General features: G+C 40.5%; 1 protein-coding gene across 1 annotated transcript in view; it reads left to right on the forward strand.

The window, feature by feature from the left end:
• Window positions 1-827: 827 nt before the first annotated feature.
• Window positions 828-20,789, forward strand: part of LOC308692927 (uncharacterized protein) — a 107,551-nt gene continuing 87,589 nt past the window's right edge. The window contains exon 1 of the mRNA XM_081369527.1: window positions 828-928. The gene's annotated coding sequence lies outside the window, so the exon portion shown is untranslated. The remainder of the gene's footprint in view (window positions 929-20,789) is intronic.

Consider the following 20,789-nt stretch of genomic DNA (forward strand, 5'->3'; position numbering starts at 1 on the left):
ATTTGAGATAATAATGAACATGGTTTGGTAGTTTGTTTTCTCCGTTGTTTTAGCATGTATAACACACTATCCTAGCTGTCTTAGATTATCAGTTGAAAACATGTCTTAGATGATCAGTTGAAAACACGGAGTCAAACAGTCCGGCCGAAACTACTTAGTTGAAATCACGTCGTAAACCAGTCCAAGGCGGACCGACTTATTTTCAACCATATTTCAACGTTGAAAGACGGTAATTGTTTACTGGGAACCCTGTCTCTTTTTGCTAAATATTCGTTTTAATGATCAATATTATAATGTTTTTTATTCATCATATTTTTAAAATGAAAACAAAAAGAGTCAGGGTTGTGCTTTATATTTCGTGTTGTTGTAAATATGCAGTGAAGATAATCAATTGCGTTTCCTGAACCACATTTGTGTGGCCATTATGTTAAAGATTTTTTTTAAATGAAAATGAAAAGAGGCAAAGTGGTGGTTTATAACATATTTCGTTTTATTTGTAGCCTAGAGAGATAACCGGAGTAGCCAGAGCGAGCTGCATGAGTGACGCTATCAAGTACGCCGCTGTTCCATTTGCAGAATTATCGGACTCGCGTCCTCCCGTCCTCGGGAGTTCGTTCTCCTGAGTCGAACTTGTCAGTCCGAACTACCAAGGACTCAAGTCCGAACTTTGCGTACTTGGTATTGAGAAACGGCTACACACTCCAGTAAACAGTAGGAGGCGCTAAACAGCCTTCACGATATTATTAAACCCGAAAGAAAAATAAATGAACAAGAAGAGTGATGGGCGGGGTTTATTTGTTGTTGATATCTGAGGCCTCTGTGCATGCGCATTCCGAGGAAACACCTTTGTGTCCAAACCGAAAGTAAAGAAGATCCTCAGGAAATGTAAATTCACCTTCAGTCTTCTTCTTCAGAATATCACATTGCGGTAAGTTAATTTACCTGCTTCTGATATCGTGTCATATTATTGTAGCCTACAATGTTTTCGCTTTCGCGTCGCGTTCATATTAAACTCGATCTTTGCATTTTTAAAGACCAATTAATGGAGTTGTGACGCATGTAAAAGTGAACAACTTCGTCTTCGTGATTATAATGATTTCGAGCTCTAGGGATTATGCTTTTATTTTAGATTAATTTACGGATACATTCTGAAATATAGAAAATGGAAATGTAAACATTTTACAATATAGCTACTAAATACTTCCGCACTTCTGTAACGTTAGACGTCGATTCACAGAGGATCAGCTTTAGTGAGAAGTTTCATTGTTACATAAATTTATTTTTGATGGCTACACTCCAAAAACACTCCTATTGTCTGGTTTGTGTTATTTAAAGGAATATTCCACAGTAAATAATATGATACATTGTCTGAGAATTTTCCACTTTTAATGTGAAAATGCATAATTATAATACAGTATTTAAATAATAATAAATAAGCAAACGTGCATTTTTAAAAAAAATATAATGGATTTATCTGGACCCTAATAGCCCAATTAAGTCATTTCATAAGTTTGGTGATTGGTGGTCCAGCTGTGAAATTACAGAGGGCCAAGCCATAGCACACCAATGGCTGCATCCAAAATCGCATACTTCCCTACTATATAGTTTGTGAAAAACAGTATGTGACAAAAGAAGTATGCCAGAATTCACAGCACTCATAAAAGAGTAGGCAAAAGCACACGGATGACCTACTGCTGTGTACTGTATATAATTATTTTGTATATATAAAAGCACACACACACACACACACACACACACACACACACATGCAGGTATATACAGTATTTAAGAAATATTTGCATACTATATATTTATGTTATATTATATACTGTATATAAATATAATTATTTTATATAAAACCTTTTTTTAAATACATGCATGTGTGTGTATTTATATACAAAATAATTATACTCAGTACACACACACATATTATGTAAACACAAACTTTTATTTTGGATCTGATTAATCGTGATTAATTGCATTGATCAAACTTCTTACGATACGGTGCATCCAGGGGGGTAATCGAGCTCTCGAATAGCGTACCACCCCCGGCGGCCGCCATTGGCTATCAAGCCATCACCTGCTGTTAGCATTCCATTGACTCCCATTCATTTTGTCGTCACTTTGACAGCAAATAACTTTACATCTGAGGCGTTTAAAGACTCCATTTGTCCATTGTTTATTTCTAAAGAAACACGACAATGTATAAAAGGCTCCATTACCTTGTATCTTACATTATGGCCTTACGTAACAGGCTAACGATTGCGTCATAACCACGCGACTCTCTGGAAATTACCGTATAGACAGGAGGAGAAGCTCGCAGGCAATCGGGGGGACGTGGAGGCATAAAGGCCGATAAAGTCTAGGGAGACGCCCATAAAGTTGCTCCTACTCCTAGCTCATGGACAGCTCCTAGTACTCATGTTCTCCATCTCTGCAAGATTTGTAAGGGAATGATTCAGATTTCTCTTGGCACAGCTACTAGAAGACTTACAACTGTCAGACAGGCTGCTCACGTCACATCCACGTCGTCAAGCTCAGTTTGAGTCTGCGCAGTACGCTCAGCCATCAGTTCTTCTAATTTGCTTCACTTTTCTCCGTTGAAATATATGGGGTCGCTGTGTCCAGTTTATATACTGTCTATGGGTGCATCAAAACCACACGTAAAATATCGATATTAGGTACCTTTATTTTGAGACTCTCCACATCCTCACGTAACGTTCGTCTAAGCATTTCTGCCAAAGCGCGTATTTTCATTTACTCACCATACTGTCTGCCGGTGTGTCTTTATAACGTTAATCTACTCATCTGAAATAGACACCTGACAAGATTGATTAAACAATAAACACGTTTTATCACAAAAGCCAGTATTGTCCACTGTCAAGGCATCGCGAGTTCATGTTTTACAGTAGAATCCGACAAGCACCCTTGTTGCTTGTGAACACAACCCGATAAGTTCATTTTAGCGAATCGGCGCGCAGTATTCAAGTCAAGTGACAAGGTTGCTAGTCACTTCGAAAAGACACGCTTGCTAGCTGAGAGGAGTTTCATCAAAGCTGACTAAAAGTGATCGAGGATAGCCTAGATCAGATTCATTTCAATGAACTTGACAAACCTGTGATATTTTCTTCGGGGCGTAAGAGGAAAATAAAAGCTGAAACTTTTTCACGGAACCTTGCTAAACCAGCACGTTACTGTGGTGAGGGAAAAGCTGCCTGTATTGCATGTAATCACAGCAACAAAGTTTGTCAGCAGTCTATGTCAGTGGAGGAGATTAACGTTACAAAGATTAACCAAGTGTTTTATTATATATCATAGCAATTACTTGGTCTTATTTAACTCTGAAACATGAAATGTGGAGTTATCTACTTTTGCTAAAAAACAAACTGATATATATATATATATATATATATATATATATATATATATATATATATATATATATATATATATATATATAATAACTGTAACTGTTAGGGCTGTAACTATCGATTATTTTACTGTAACTGTAACTGTTAGGGCTGTAACTATCGATTATTTTAGTAATCGAGTATTCTACTGATTAGTCCATCGATTAATCAAGTAATTGTCATGTTAATAATGGCAAGGAAGCAATATGCAAGTAAAACTCTTCTTTATTGACAAAACGTAGAAAATGATGGAGACACGATCACGGGGTGTGGCGCAGGGACCTCGATGGCCAACATATTGCAGGTGAGATGGTCAGTACCCCCCTCCTTGGAACGCCTCCTGGCGTTCCCAGACTCCCTTACCTGGCGATTGTAATCATCGATAAGGGAGTGATCCAGGATGTCCCTAGCAGGTACCCAACTTCTCTCCTCCGGACCGTAACCTTCCCAGTCCACCAAGTACTGGAATCCGCGTCCCCTCCGTCTTGAGTCCAGAATACGATTGACCGAATATGATGGTTCCCCCTCTATGAGTCGCGGCGGTGGGGGAACCGGGGCTGGCGGATTAATGCGAGAATAAAACATGGGCTTGACTTTGGATATATGGAACACGGGATGAATTCTCTTGTACGCAAGAGGGAGGTTAACCTGTTAAGCTGCAACGCCACTTTTGAAAAATCCCCAGAAATGACATACCCAAACTTAAACAGATACAGTTAAAGGAGTCATGACCTAGTATTACCTTGGATACCTACTGCTGTATGATAGTCTTTCAGGCCCTTCTAAAAAAGAAAAGTGGAAAAAAAATAAACACAGAGCTCCTCAGACCCTTATTTCTGAAGGCATTATTGTCTCGCGAGATCTGATGCGATATTTTGGCTGTCGTGGACAGTCATTTTAATAATGCAAATGAGGGGCGCGTTGATTGGTGGCAGGAAGGAGGGGGTTGACACCGCAGGTGACGCTTTAGCATATGATTACAAAATGACATCATGGCGCAAATTATGAATGAACCCGACCCGACCCGAAGTATGAGGCGCCGTTTAGGGCTTAAATCAAACTTCATTCACGCACACATAACGTTATATGAAACACGCTTGCATACATACTAAGTAGTCACACATACATGTATATGAACTCTCCACGCACATACTCATTTGAGAGACGCGAGCACACACACACAAACTCGCGCACACACACACACACACACACAAAAAAAAACTAGATGGCACCTCATATATAAGCGTTAGGCAATCAATATACAATAGCCGAATTCATGATGATCTCAGTCATTTGTTGTTTGCAAAGTAACGTTAGCAGCCATTCCCCATGTTTACCTCGAAGCTAATACTCCCGCTAGCATACAATAGCCGCATTAGCAGTTTGCTGCTGTTTGTTACACAGAGTAGAGCAATAAAAACACATTCTTACTGTTTCAATTGCAGGCAAGTGTCTGATTGTTGAAAATGGCCCCTTTTTCCCGAGCTTCAAAGCCAACTTCGCCTGATATTGCCTCAAATTTGTGAAGGATTCCGGCGTAAAATGTTTAGTTAGCACAGACACATAACGTTAAGCCAGTGGGAAGGGTTGTAGGAACCGCGTCATTAAAAATTAATTTAATCCACTGGTCCCTGACAGCTTGGTCCGTTCTTAGGAGAGAAAACACATTTACATGTTGATTCTGGCAGTCAACAACAGAGCAACTCAGTGTGCACTACGTTTCTGCTTCTTTCTTGACTGAATATGAGGGGAGGAGGGGCGCCAGGGCGCACTTCCTGTGGCAGGTCTGCGGTGTCCATATATGGTATATCCAGCCCCGTCATGACGTCAAGTCGGGGCTGAAATCAAAATCTCGTATTTGAGTGCGCGTGCACGCGCGCTGGTTTATGAACCCTGGGGTAAACGAACGCTTCACTTTTAAATATCGGCTTCCCGGCCAGTGTATAATCGTTAGGCAATCATAACATACATTGATTCTCGTGGAAAAGTGAAAATTGCAGGTCATGACTCCTTTAATGAACCCTTTGTACTAAAAGCACAAGTATGATCTCATTTGAAAGCTGACACCTGGCAGTTTATTGTAAATGTTGAATTAATTATTGTCATAGTGAAAAAAATTGTTATAAATAGCTTCAAAGTTTTGTAAAGTTATTAGAAATTAATTTTTATGAAACATCCTCATGAAAATAAAATTGAAGTTGGCACTGGAGCAATCTAGAAATGCACTACAGCTAAGGCCACGTGTCTAAACATTTTATATTTAAAATCTGAAGATAATAAGTCCAAAACTCTGTATTTAGTTAAATGTTTTTCAAGACCATGTCAATGACTTTATTTTGATTTGCTACTTTAAAATGCTACTGATGTTTATTGCCATCTTCTAAACATCAATTCAGTCTTTTGTCTCTATTGTTTTGTGGTGCAAACGAGCCCCATTCAGTCTCAGTCTCCCCCTGCACACATTCACACCTCTCCAGCCTAGTTATGGCTCGAAATATGCATTTCTTTTGTCTGCATTATAGTTACTAACGACTGGCTATTTACAAGCTATTCATAGGGTTTCAATCCCTAATTTCTTTTATCAAAGTTCTCACTTAACATTTAAAAACTGGATCAAATGCCCTGCTTGAATTTCAGTAAGCATATTTAGAAAAAAAAACATAAAAGGATAACTGCTATATATGGCAGGTGCACCTAGGGCTAGCTAGCATGTTAGCTTAGCACACCATCAATACACGACAATTTATGAGATTAAAACCATGTTTGTGCTCCAAACTTAATTTATAACGCAAGTCGAGTGTTTTAAATAATCTTCTGTGATATAATTTCGCTTCAGATAAAAAAATCAGACAGAAAATATATATATATATTTTATTCTGCACAATGATAAAGTCTATATCGATTAGCATTACATTATAAATATAATCTATTGTTATGGAAATACCTGACATTACTCGAAGAACACAGGTAAACCAAATATCATTTCAATCATGTTTATTGTCTTCAAAACATGTTACAGCGATCTCTGATAGCTTTGATGTGTTCGAGACTTCCTGGAATGTCACATGATCATGCCTCTTCTTCATGTTCTATATATGGACTATTATTGTGCATGTAGCGCCCTCAGGCTGTTGGTATGGATTGAAAACACAATACATCACAGTATCCAGCGCTCATAATGATTACATCGACGCATTTGGGCATAAATTCAATAAATATTATTCCTGTCTATAGAAATCTGATGAAAACCTATGAAAATATATCAATATTTCTCCAAATCTGCACATTTTTGAGCTAAAGCCCTGAGGGACGTTGTTTTGTGTATCGCTGTCATGACGACAGCACTGGAGTTTTTTATGAATGAAAGCGGTTGACGCGCATAATTCATATTAAAGGTATCGACTCATTTTTTCATTTCATAACTCCTGACACAAATTAAGACATAACTGTCACTATAAGTTTTTCAGAATACAATAGTGGTCAAATACTGAAACTTGAGTCTTATATCTTTTTAATGATGTATAGTTTGTCAATGTATAACATTAAATCTGATAGAAATTTTTAACTAAATAAAAAAAAAAACGCTTCAGTGCGCCGACGCACTGGTGAAGCTTAACAGGTTAAGGTGGATTGCCACCGGACTAACGATCTTGGTGACAGTGAACGGGCCAATAAATTTGTGAGCAAGTTTATTCGAAACGGACCGGAGAGGAATGTTCTTCGTTGAAAGCCACACTTTGGAACCGACGACGTATACGGGAGGTCTAGACCGGTGGCGATCGGCCTTTGCCTTGGTGCGCGCCCCCACTTGGAGTAAAGTCTAACGGGCTCTAGTCGAAGTGCGGTGACACCTCTGGACGAATGCGTGAGCGGAGGGGACCTCTACTTCAGACTCCAGACTGGGAAAAATAGGTGGCTGGTAACTTACACTACACTCGAACGGAGATAGGCCCGTGGATGACACTGGTAACGTATTGTGGGCGTACACCATTGACAGTTGTTGACTCCATGAGGAAGGATTCGCGGGACCCCGGCACAGGGGTCGCGAGATGATTTCTATAAAAAAAGTGGAAAAAATATATAGGCCCTATTTATTTTTGTTGCAATTAATTTAACCCTTTCGCACGTAGGCTATCACACCGGGTAGATTTTCTGTTTGGCGAGTAAATCTCAAAAGGCTATCCGCCACACTGGCGGGTGAATGTTCATACCAAAATATGAAATTTGCAGCTCGCACGCGCTCTTCTGCCTCTAAGAACGAGCAGAGAGAGAGAGAGTGAGAGCGCCCCGGCCGCGCGCGCGCACTCACTACTCAGAGCGGCCAGGCGTCAAGCTTCCCCGTACTTTTTGACAAGCGTCCTTGACAGGACGGCCAGAGCTTCTTTGCAGCTCAAGTCAGCGGCGTTGTGTTCGTACAGTTAACGCTCTATCTGTTGACGGCGCTGAGGAAAAAGCTCCCGCCACTGGAAGAAGCGGTCGCCGCCCATTTATGTCCTGCTGGCAGTTGGAGAGCAAAGGCTGCGCACCCATCTAAGCCGTGCAGAACGTCTTTAGCACTCGCGGATTGTGCATACTCCGCCGCTGGACAGGCTGCTTCTGCTTTACACACCATGGCTGTTCTTTTCTCGAGAAAAGGAGTTTTCCCTTAGTGTTTGCAACGCAATACTCGTTCCCTTATCTCTCAGGGAACAGAGGTTACGTTCTGCCTTCCCTTCCACATGAGCCAGGTAACAAAACTGAATTTAAAAAAAAAAAGAAAATTGCCTATTTCACCCCAATGATTAGCCTGGGTTTCCCCATACTGCCTTGCTCGCAGCGCGATTCTATTCACGCTGCTAGGCAGTCTGGACACCATGGGACAATTTTTCCCCTGAAAAAGGGAACCAATCACAGAACGGGGAGGGAGCAGCAAGATGATGACGACACCGAAGCAGTTTGTTTATATCAGACTCGACGTTACCTTCTACCCTCATGTTTATCTTGCACAAACGGTAATATTCGCTAAACGCCATCGTGTACAAATAAATCTTTGACCCATCGTCTTTTTCCTCGTCGAATTTCTCTCACTATACATACGTCATCTGGTATAATTGAAGCGATTGGCTATGAGCTACGTACAGGCGCATTTGATAGACATTCATAGCGCCCAATAAACGGCTCTGGGCATTCGTAAACCACGCCTCAAATACGAGAAAATGCGCACGTAGTTCCCAGACCAAGTCTCAATGAGACTTGGTCTGACGTTAGCCAGGCTACCCAATGATAGTAATATTATATATATTTCTCACATTTTGATCAATATATATATAGATTTTTTTATTATACATTTCAAATTTTGCTCAGGACATTTTTTTAGGTTTGTATTCAACATAATAGGCCTACCTTATTATCTCAATTAAAAGTACTGAAATGAATGTATATGTGACAAAAAAAAAGAAAAAAAAAGGCTGTTTATTATTTTGGGCGTGAAAAAATATGCTTGGCTGGTGGATTTTTTCATCTACCAGTCCCCGTGGCAGGTGAGCCAAAAAGTTCATTTCGGACCCTGGGGTGGGGGAGGTGCGGGGTCGCGGGGCAGCAGCGCATTTATCATGGGGGTCGCGGGCTAAAAAGTTTGTGAACCCCTGCTCTAACAGCCTCTGAAGCACTTGTCGGACGTGCTGCACATGTTCCTGGAGAGAAGAGGAAAACATCTATATGTCATCCAGGTAGACATATATGAACTGATCGACCATATCTCGCAGCACGTTATTGACGAGTGCCTGGAAGACCGCTGGGGAGTTCGATAATCCGAACTGCATAACCGAATATTCAAAGTGACCCCTGGGGGAATTAAAAGCGGTTTTCCACTCATCCCCCTTCCTGATGCGGACCAAATGATAAGCATTACGTAATTCCAAGACCAACGCTCCCTGCAACCTCTCGAATGCTGAAGACATCTACCGCAAAGGATAAGTATTCTTTACTGTGATGCTGTTCAACCCTTGGTAATCAATTCAAAGTCGCAGAGTTCCGTCCTTCTTCGCCACAAAAAAGAACCCCGCCCCCGCTGAAGAAGAGGAAGGGTGGATGAACCCCACTGCTAGAGAATCAGAAATATATTTCTCCACAGCCTCCCTTTCTGGAACAGAAAGCGAATATAACTTGCCCTTAGGCGGAGACTTACCTGGCAGTAAATATATGGCACAGTCATAGGGATGATGTGGAGGAAGAGAAGCAGCACAAGACTTACTGAACACTTCCTTCAGGTCGAGGTACTCCGCGGGCACGTTAGACAAATCCATTGTCTCCTCCTGAAACATAGGAACAGAAACAGACGGACAGGCAGACACAAGACAAGACTCATGACATTGACTGCTCCACGACACAATAGCACACTGCTGCCAGTCCACACGGGGGTTGTGTTGTATGAGCCAAGGGTGATGTCAAGGGTGACAATGGGTGCAAGGGAGGAGTCCATGATGTAAAATGAAAGTCTTTCAGTGTGATTACCAGACGTGACGAGAGTGATGGTTTCAGTGGTGAATTCGATGGTGGGGAGATCTTGACCGTTGAGTGCACGAACTGAGACCTTGTGTGTGAGGGGTTTGATGGGAACATGAAACTTGAGTGCAAATGAATAGTCCATAAAATTACCTTCAGCCCCGGAGTCCAACAGTGCACGACAGTCGTGGGTGTGTGTTGACCATCTAAGTCTTACCGGGAGGAGCGTAGATGTTGATGAGGTCTTCTCGGCGGAGATCCCAACCGATACTAGCCTCATAGTTACTATCGGGCTTGGCCTTTTACCGGGCAGCTGTATGCGTGGTGACCGGTCCCACCACAGTAAAGACATAGTCCCTGGGATCTCCGCCTCTCCTTCTCCTCCCGGGAAAGCCGAGCTCGCCCCACCTGCATGGGCTCGTGATCGTAAGCGGGGCTGACCGCATCCACTCCGCTGAAACGCTGATTCTCAGCTCCTCCGGACAACCGACTGGGCAGAACCCGTCTCTCGACTCTGGTCAAACGTGCATCGACTCTTAAAGCCAGTTCAATGAGCCCACTGAGGGATGTGGGCAGATCCAGGGTGTAAATCTCTCTTTGGATGCGGTCAGCCAGCCCATGCAGGAACATGTCCCACTGCGCCTCCTCGTTCCATTGACACTCTGCCGCTAATCTATGAAATTCGATGGAGAAATCTAATACTGATCTCTCTCCTTGACGTAAATCAGCGAGAATTCTAGCCGCTTCTCTCCCGGCAACCACCCGATCGAATACTTGCTTCATTTCAGCTGCGAGTGTCTGGAACAAGGCACAGCATGGGTCCTAGTTCTTCCACATCGCCGTCCCCCAAAGCGCCGCCTTCCCTGATAGCAGCGTTAGAACAAACGCAACTTTGGACTGTTCCGTATTGAAGGTTCTGGGTTGCAGTGCAAAATGCATGGAACAACGAGTGAGGAATGCCCTGCAGAAACTGGGCTCACCTGAATACAGTTCCGGCACTGGTAGTCGAGGCTCTGCCTGGGAAGAATTCGCTGGTGGTGTGGGGGGAACAGCCGGTGTGGGCGGCGCAGTGGGAGCTCGCAAAAGTTGTACCTGCTGGGTGCATGCTGTTGTTGACGAAAGCTTGAAGAGGCACTGATGATTCACTCGCTGCTTCCATAGAACGGTCAGATCGTTCTGTCATGTTAATAATGGCAAGGAAGCAATATGCAAGTAAAACTCTTCTTTATTGACAAAACGTAGAAAATGATGGAGACACGACCACGGGGTGTGGTGCAGGGACCTCGGTGGCCAACAGAGTGCAGGTGAGATGGTCAGAAGAGATGAAGTGATGATGATGATGAATAATCCAGAACACGGAGACGAATACACAACCGGAACTCAGGAACAGGAACAAAGCACACAAACTGGATGCCAACCGGGATCAGGAACCACACACACGAAAACACAACGATCTGACAAAGAGAGGACAAAACAGTGAGTATAAAAAGGTATAGTGGATGAGCTGCAGCTGGTGTCTGAGAGTGAGACCAGCTGATCGCTGATTAGCGCTGATGGGCTGGGTCACACCCCTTACTCACACACCCACACACGTATAACAACAAAGACACGAGACAAGAAGGAAATGCATGAACCGTGACAGTAATTGGATAAAAATGTGGTGATAAAAATAGATCCAAGTGAACAGCAGCCTTTAAAATGACTTAAAATACAAATTGGTAACACTTTACAATATGGTTCATTAGCTAACATTAGTTAACTACCTTCATTAACATACTAAGAATGAACACTACTTCTACAGCATAATATTAACATTAATTTCAACATTTACTAATACATTATTAAAATAAAAGGTTGTATTTGTTAACAGGGATTAAAGTTCTCCGTCGCTACGACGGATTTCCGTTAATTGCAGCAAGTCCATGACGGATTTCCGTCATTGCGGGTTCCAGTCTGTCCTTAAAGTCTTAAATTCACTTTTCATAATTTTAAGGCCGTAAATAGGCTTTCATTTCTCAAATAGTGTAATAAATATCTTAATTTTAGTTTGAATAGGTCTTAAATTAAGGAAAGACAAGGTGTATTCACCCTGCTGAGGGGAATGTGATCAAAGCCTGGAGTGGAGCAAAAGCACGTTCCTCTCTCCACTCTAAGCACTCTATAATCACTTCGCTAATAGTCCACTCCGGGTTTTCAATTACCGCTCACGGAAAGTGCATGTCAGGCTACAGCTGAGCGCTGAGGTAGAACTATATTTCAGTGACACACTTATAATGCAGGTAGGGCTGGGCGATATCGATATAAAAAATATATCGATATATTTTTTAAATGGGATATGGAATTAGACCATATCACATCGATATAGTTTAAATTTGCGCTGTGATCCTTGCTCCCCGCGCCTCCGCTCCTCCTTTTCCACACTGCGTGCGTGTTTAGAGCATGTTATGAGAGGCGAATCATGACTACTTCAGAAAACCCAGCACAATAGGAACTACCAGGCAGGCAGTGACATAAGTGTACGCTGAAATAAAGTTTTTCACCTCAGAAAAACGGACTTTCTTGTCCTGTCAGTCGTTATCCTGTTCTCGTAGCGCACACTCAATTGCACGCGCAAATTCAGCGGCGCGCGCTGTAAGTTATCGCCTCACTGATCAAGTGCAAAAGAAACTACGAGCATGCAACGCCGTTACGTTGTAAATTACACGAAATAAAAGTAATGCAGGTATGATTCTCATTCTATTCACCAGTTTTCATGTTTCATTAACAGTTATTGTTAATATTGTGTATTCACCATGGTAACTGTCGTTTCCATATAACCCCAAAATGCCACTATTTTTCTTTGTGTTATTTTTTATATTTTTAAATGACTGTAGTGGCTCATACCAACATTGTATTAACAAAAACTAGTTTGGGACTGCTATTTAATAGCTTTAGCCTAGCCTAATGTTTACAGTGCTATGAATAAGTTTAGACACCCATACTAAAGTTGAATAAAAAGAGGAATAAAAAATCATCTTTTGGTAACTGAACTTAATGCCTTAATTTGAAAAATTAGGAAAAATCCAACCTTAAAGGACACCAATTTTCTTTGTGAATAAATAATGTATCGTAAATAAATAAATGTTCTTCCTTAAAATACAGGGTGCATGAGTCTGGACACCCCTATGTTAAATTCCCATAGAGGCAGGCAGATTTTTATTTTTAAAGGCCAGTTACTTCATGGATCCAGGATACTATGCATCCTGATAAAGTTCCCTTGGCCTTTGGAATTAAAATAGCCCCACATCATCACATAGCCTTCACCATACCTAGAGATTGGCATGGTTGTATTTCAGTTAGCCTAATAGCTAGTTTGATTTGCATTGAGAGATGATCTTATGGAAAGTATCTCTAGGTATGGTGAAGGCTATGTGACGATGTGGGGCTATTTTAATTCCAAAGGCCAAGGGAACTTTATCAGGATTCATAGTATCCTAAAAAATAAATAAAAAAAATACTTAAAAATAAAAATCTGCCTGCCTCTATGGGAATTTAACATAGGGGTGTCCAAACTTATGCACCCTGTATTTTAAGGAAGAACATTTATTTATTTACGATACATTATTCATTCACAAAGAAAATTGGTGTCCTTAAAGGTTGGATTTTTCCTAATTTTTTAAATTAAGGCATTAAAGGTATAGCGGAGGATCTTTTTACTTCCGGGTGGATAGCCTATACTATTGGTCCTCCTAATTGTCAATCATTCTGGTGAATCAATCAAACTTTTCAAAAAGTGGAGAGGGCGGGACTTATCTAAAATTCGGAAAGATCCTCCGCTATACCTTTAAGTTCAATTTCCAAAAGATGATTTTTTATTCCTCTTTTTAGTCAACTTTAGCATGGGTGTCTTAACTTATGCATAGCACTGTATTTATTAGTACTAGTCTTTACTATTAGTCATATTCTTACAATTTATGTTAAGTAAAGGGGAAAAGTAACTTACTTGTGTGTTAACAAATTTTGTGTAAACGTGTTATAATTTGCATATATATATATATGCAAATTATTAATTATATTAGTATGTTCCATGCCTTGTTTTCATAGATTAAAATATAGCTTTTAAAATACGCCTACCGGCAATATTAAATCGGTTTAAAACGTCTCCCCTTAAAACGCTATTGGTCTCGACTATTTAAAAAGTTAAAGGAATATGACTTGGCCTAAAAAAAAATTTCAGTCAGAAGAATTTTTTTCACTTTAATCCCTGTGTTAACATTAATGTACTGTGAATGTGAACTAACATGAACAAACAATTAAAATAACATTGACAAATATTAATAAATACAGTTACAAATGTATTGTTCATTGTTAGTTCATGTAAGTTATTACATTAAATAATGTTAACTAATGAGCCTTATTGGAAAGTGTTACCTAAATATTTAATAACAAGCAATAATTATTTGTTCAAATAAAGTATCAAAGTAATCATATGGGTTTTGTTGAACAACGCTGTTAAAGTACACCATGTACACACACAAATGTATCACTGGACATGCACCACCTTATCTACAAGAACTCATCACCTTGAAATCCTCCTCCCGCACTCTCATATCATCAGGCCACCTACTTCTTCAGGTCCCGACCACCAGACTTCGTACTATGGGGGACCGAGCTTTCTGTTCAGCAGCACTGCGGCTTTGGAACCATCTTCCGAGTGAGCTGAGAGAAGTACAGAGCTTGGACACTTTCAAGGCAGAACTGAAGACTTTTTTATTTAGAAAGGCTTTTATGTGCTGATTGTTTTGTTTTTATGGTTTTTAGTATTCTGTAGTTATTATTGTTGTTCTTTTGTGTAGCACTTTGAGATTCTTCGGAATGAAAAGTGCGTTATAAATAAAATCTATTATTATTAATACAGATATATTATTGAAAATGCAATCAGATGAAATGTAGCAACTTTTGTTTGTCTGCATACTCTGCACAACAGAGGTTTACTAAATTAAAACAGAGAAAAAACTATATTTCTTAATGTTTAAATAAACTTTATTATTATTGTTGTTGTTATAACTTTAAAGGTGGTATCAGCAATTTCAGGCCCAAACATAAATGATCACATAACCAATAACCGACAGGGGTGGGTGTTGTAAGTTTTTGCGCTCGTGCACGGCTGCCTATGACGGCTGCACGCGAAAACTTCACAACACCCACCCCTGTCGGTGATTGGTTTAAACATTATTTATTTTGGTTTTGAGTGGTGGTGAAAGCTATTTTTTTGTGTGCAGATCTCAGAGCCTAGGCTGCCTACAGAGACGCGTTTTTTTTGACGGCATGCTTATGGGGCGGGCAGCTAGCAGATCGTTAGGAAAGATAAGATGAATATGATCATTTATCATATCACCATCGGAGGGACCATCATTTATTGTTTAATAAAATTATAGTTAGGATTAGGATTACATTATGGATTAGGCCTAGATAATCAGAGAGTAGCCTATTTCTTTTCGTTTTAAATTGTTAAAAAGACATTTCAAGCTTTCTTAAGCTATATTTCATGTCTGTGAGGCCTACGCCGAGTTTCGTTAAATTAGGATGAGATGCGCTCCAGTTCACACAAGCAATGCAAGTGACCGCGCGGGCGACTGCATGATTAGGCCTATCGTCTGCTATATTTGCTATTTATTAAATCCAGGCAATTGGTTGATAAACAATTATTACAATTAAGATTCAATTTATACAAAATGAAATTCACTTCAAAAAAGTCTTTCTACAAAACAAAACTTAATTAAGTGGTCAAAATTATGTCTGACCCGCTCAATGTCTATCGATATTGCGCATCCTATCTTACTCGTGTGGTTCACTTTTCATAATCAACATAAATAAAAAAATAACATTATAATATTTTAACAAATATTAAACTAAAATATAGCTGCGAGCAGCGATTGCGGGCCCAAGCCGGTGGCACCGCCACCCTGGTGCCTTTAGTTACACTAAAGCCACCGGGGTGGCGGTGTCACCGGCTTGGGCCCTCCATCGCTGCCCGCAGCTATATTTATATATATATATATATATATATATATATATATATATATATATATATATATATATGTGTGTGTGTGTATATGTATATATATATATACACACATTATATATATGTAACAAAATATATATATATGGTGTGCGTCCACTGCGAGGAACAGGCAAAGAACGAACGTTTTTTAGTCCATTCCTACTTCCATAGGAATTCATTGAAAACGCTCGCTCTGCACCATTATCCATGTCAGTGCGGTCAAAAGCATTTTGAAAGCGACACACTTCCTGCTGCCAGTTGGTGGCGCTATAACTTTGACTCACAATAGTTACATCCATCTGATCGGCCTCTTACTACGAACACACTGCTGAAGTTTCATCAAGATCAGTTGACGTATGTAGCAGTTATATTACTTCATGTTTCTCCTTTCTCACCATAAATTCGTTTCCTCGTGGAGGCGATTGGATGAATTCTCTAGGATGAGTACATCAAATTCCACAGCATGCATTTTTCAAACAACCCATAATAGCTGACTTCCTGTTGGGCGGAGCTAATAACTTAGAGTGCGGAAGTTGTTCGGCCCAATGAGATCTATATGTGTACCGAGTTTCATATTAATTCATGCAAGCGTGTTTGATATATGGACCAAGTTTTCAGACCGTGTCAAAGGGGGCGCTGTTGAGCCCCCCTGCCACGCCCGGGTACCAGTTTCAGCCCGGCTCTGATGACCGTGGGTTCTGACCTGTGTGAAAAGTTTCAAGAGTTTTTGAGCATGTTAAGGGCCCCAAAAGCCCCTGAAACCTTGAAAAACAAAGATTAAATGGAATAGACAAATCCCCCCCCCACACACACAGACACACACAGAGAGAGAGAGAGAATTCTCCAGAAAATCCACATTCAAACCAAAATATCTGACTTCCTGTTGATCTGAGGTAATGACTGTAAATTAGAAAGTTGTCCGGCTTGATGAGCACAATACACCTACCAAGTTTTGTGATTCTAGGAAAAACTAAGCCCCCATTTTTGACTAAAGGTGGCGCTACTGAGCCATTCCACCACGCCCGTTTCTGAAACTTTGCACATGTCTACTGTATAATAAATGTGATGTGTCTGTCGAGTTTCATGCATTTTCAAGCATGTGAAGAGTCTCAAAAGCATCTGAAAAGAATATTAAAGTTTGATGCCTTGCCATGGCAACAGTATCTAAGATATCAATAATCCTTTCACAGGTCTACGTCTGCCGTGTGTCGACATTATACACATAAAGTTTGAAGCAAATCGGGTAAAAATAAGAGGGTGATTTCAAAGCATTTTGAAAGTGACACTTCCTGCTGCCAGTTGGTGGCGCTATAACTTTGACTCACAAATGTCACATCCATGTGATCGGCCTCTTACAACGAACACACTGAGGAAGTTTCAGCAAGATCAGTTAATGTATGCAGAAGTTATAACACACTTCCTGTGTCCCATTATTTGCCATAAATTCGTTTCCTCGCCACGGCCAAACCGTTCGAGATATCAAAAATCTGTTCGCAAGAATTCATCCTCAATGTCTTGACTTCATTCACACCGAGTTTGGTGGCAATCGGATGAAATCCCTAGGAGGAGTATTTCACATTCCATTGTATGCGTTTTCCAAACAACGTATAATAACTGACTTCCTGTTGGGCTTTTGTAAAACTTAGAGCACGAAAGTTGTTCTGCCCGATGAGATCTATATGTGTACTGAGTTTCATATTATTACATGCAAGCGTGTTTGATTTATGGACCAAGTTTTAAGACCCCATTCCAGGGGGCACTGTCGAGCCCCCCTGCCACGCCCGGGTACCAGCTTCAGTCCGGCCCTGATGGCCGCGGGTTCTGACCTGTGTGCAAAGTTTCACGAGTTTTTGAGCATGTTAAGGGCCCCAAAAGTGGCAAAAAGGCAAAAAAATATATATAATGAAGAAAAAAAAAAAAGAAAAAAAAAATCCTTACGAAAACAATAGGGCCTCCGCCCTTTCAGGGCTTGGGCCCTAATAATAATCCTTACGGAAACAATAGGGCAGGGGTCGGCAATAAACTTTGGCCGCGGGCCAATATTTTTTTTAGCCAGTAGATGGCGGGCCAGCTACACAGAGTAGGCCTATGGATACAAATTAAATACTCTTATATAGGCCTATAATTGCGGAATATGATGGGTCCGTCACCGTCCGTGGATCATTCATTCAATCGTTTTTTTTTTTTTTCAAATTAAAACCAAAAATAAAAAGATGAAAAACGACTTGTTTTTCTATTATTTATTTCCTAAACTGAAATGAAAAAAAAAAAAATAAGGACGGGTTTTCTGATTTTCTGATTGTGCTCAGATCAAAAATAGAAAAAATGAATTACTGGATTAGACAAATTTAAATTTTGATTTTTAAGTTTTAATTTAACACCTTATGCATATATCAAGGAAACCATTTTAAACAGATCAAGTAGGCTACTATTGTGGTAACATATTACAGCCATTTTAATAAAGGTGTGAATAGCAATCATGCCTCATTCCGTACAGTCCGACTTTTGAACTTTATTCCTTTTTTATTATTATTATTTATTCGGGGACACACACATACACACCTAAGGTTTAAGGAGGTCTGCGTGGGACTGTTTTTTTTTCGTCCCGCTCCCACAAGGTTCTATTCAGCAACCGCTTAAAATACACTCGGTGTTCACCCGCTTTATTTTTCCTGACCTGACGGGTCCACAAAATTTAGATCTCGTTTCCATAATCTCACATTCAAATGTCTCTAATGGAAAGAAGGAGATTGGAGTAGCCTATAATAATTATAAATGCTATACAAAAATTGTGTTCGTGTCAGTATAAATATTAGGCTATTTTAACATTGTACTGTCAGCAGAGAAAAAAAATGTCACAGAAAAAAAATATGAAATATAAATAACATGAATTAAATAGGACAAAGCCTATCACTCAAGTTTCTAAGCAACATCTGTCGTTGTTGTTATATAGTTTCTGTCGAACTATTTCAAACATCCTTGCAAAAAAAGAATGTTGTTGACTGACAATGGTTTCAGTACCAAACAGCTCCTCAGAGATAGGTGTACAGGCGGTCAGAATTAAGTGCGGATACGCTGTCAAAAGATGTCGGGAGTTGGCTATTGTCAGTCAGACCGCACGCTCCGTCCAAAGTACACCAGAGTTCTGACCGCTACCGTCTTTTGACGCGCGAATGGACACAAAGTGGTCAAGCATATAACTAGACGCGGCAGGCGCGAATTTGACGCGCTATTCGCGTCCGTTGTGAACGCACAGTTATACTTTAAAATGTAATCCTGCACCGCATGATTCCCTATGGGCGTTTCACACAGTATGCGGCGGTGAAATCGCCGCGCGACTACGGCTTTTCTCAAGTAGTGGAAGAGTTTTGTACAGCATTTAGGACTGCCAAAATAATCCGGCGGGCCAGAAAATATTGCTGACGGGCCAGTTTTGGCCCGCGGGCCGCCAGTTGCCGTTCCCTGCAATAGGGCCTTCGCCCTTTCAGGGCTTGGGCCCTAATAAGCTTATTTAATGGCTACAACACGTATAGTAGACCTAGACTCTATTTGTACAAATTGCTGCACATTCATTTTATTCTGAATTTTGCACACATAAGTTGAAAGGCATTTGTTTGTGCATGCATAGCAAAACATATCTGCAACATTTATCAAGTTCACTGATAATTATGCGCGCATTTATTAATTATTATCTTAATGAATAATGAAACAAGGACGAAGCATATAAACTGCGTTGTTTGTTTAGAATGGAATGGATCGCAAATAGATCTGAATGAAGAAACGAACCATAGTAGAAAATGTTTTTTTTTCCGTCTATTTGAAAGTTAGGCTAATAAACATGTTGCATTCGGCCTGATTATGTCATTTTTTAAGTTAAATAGCCTGCCTCCAGTTTTCCTCAACTTGACTAATTAAGAGGCGATATTTGACCGGCATATCATTAAAATGTCCGGAAAACGAAACCTCACCATTTTTTTCTAGCGGAAACTCTGACGTAATATTAACAGACTTCGTCCATCTCTCTCAGTAAAGAGCACGGCAATTCTTGTTCATGCTTTAGTCACTTCCCGTATTGATTATTGCAACGCTCTTTTTTATGGACTGCCTTCAAAGTTACTCTACAAACTTAAGCTAGAACAGAATTCGGCTGCTCGAATCATCTGCAGAACTCCTCTAGCTGAACACATTACTCCCATATTACAACACTTGCATAGCCTGGTTAAAACCAGACCCTTCTCAGTTGAAACTGAGTGTAGGGTCTGGAGAAGCTATGTAGACAAATCATTTCCAAAGGGGCGTCACCAACCGACGTAGCTCAGCTTGATTGACAGGTGATCTGACCAATCATACTTCGCCATCCGCCATTTTGTCCGACAAAGCAGTCAGGAGAGTAGATTAACATAGGAGGATTTAAATTTGAAAAACGGAGTGTACTGACGCCTTTCCGTGGTTAAAACAACATTCCTTCTTATGTTTGTTCATGTTTATTTGAGGCTATAAATTAACTAGAAGGAAGAGATGATCGGTTCACAAGAACAGCTTTAACTGATGCTCTAGTCTACAGCGATCTGTCACGGCACATTAAAGAGCAACAAAACGGTATTTATTGTTTAAATTTCTTTTAAAAAATTACCAAATTTGAAAGCGGAGACTTTGTTTAATATGTTTAATATCAAACGTAACCGAAAAGTAGCCTGCTCTGTCCTGTCTGCCAGCGTGTTGTCAGTGTCAGTCTCCTCTCTGCTCCGCAATGTATTTTTCACTGCGTGAGAACTCCTTCAGCGTCGCTGCGCTGTCGTCATCATGTAAATCCCTCCCCAAACGTTTCTGATTGGTGCCGCGATTTCGGCGGC

The sequence above is a fragment of the Scardinius erythrophthalmus genome, assembly GCF_964197995.2.
Source record: "Scardinius erythrophthalmus genome assembly, chromosome: 6".
Lineage (NCBI taxonomy): Eukaryota > Metazoa > Chordata > Actinopteri > Cypriniformes > Leuciscidae > Scardinius > Scardinius erythrophthalmus.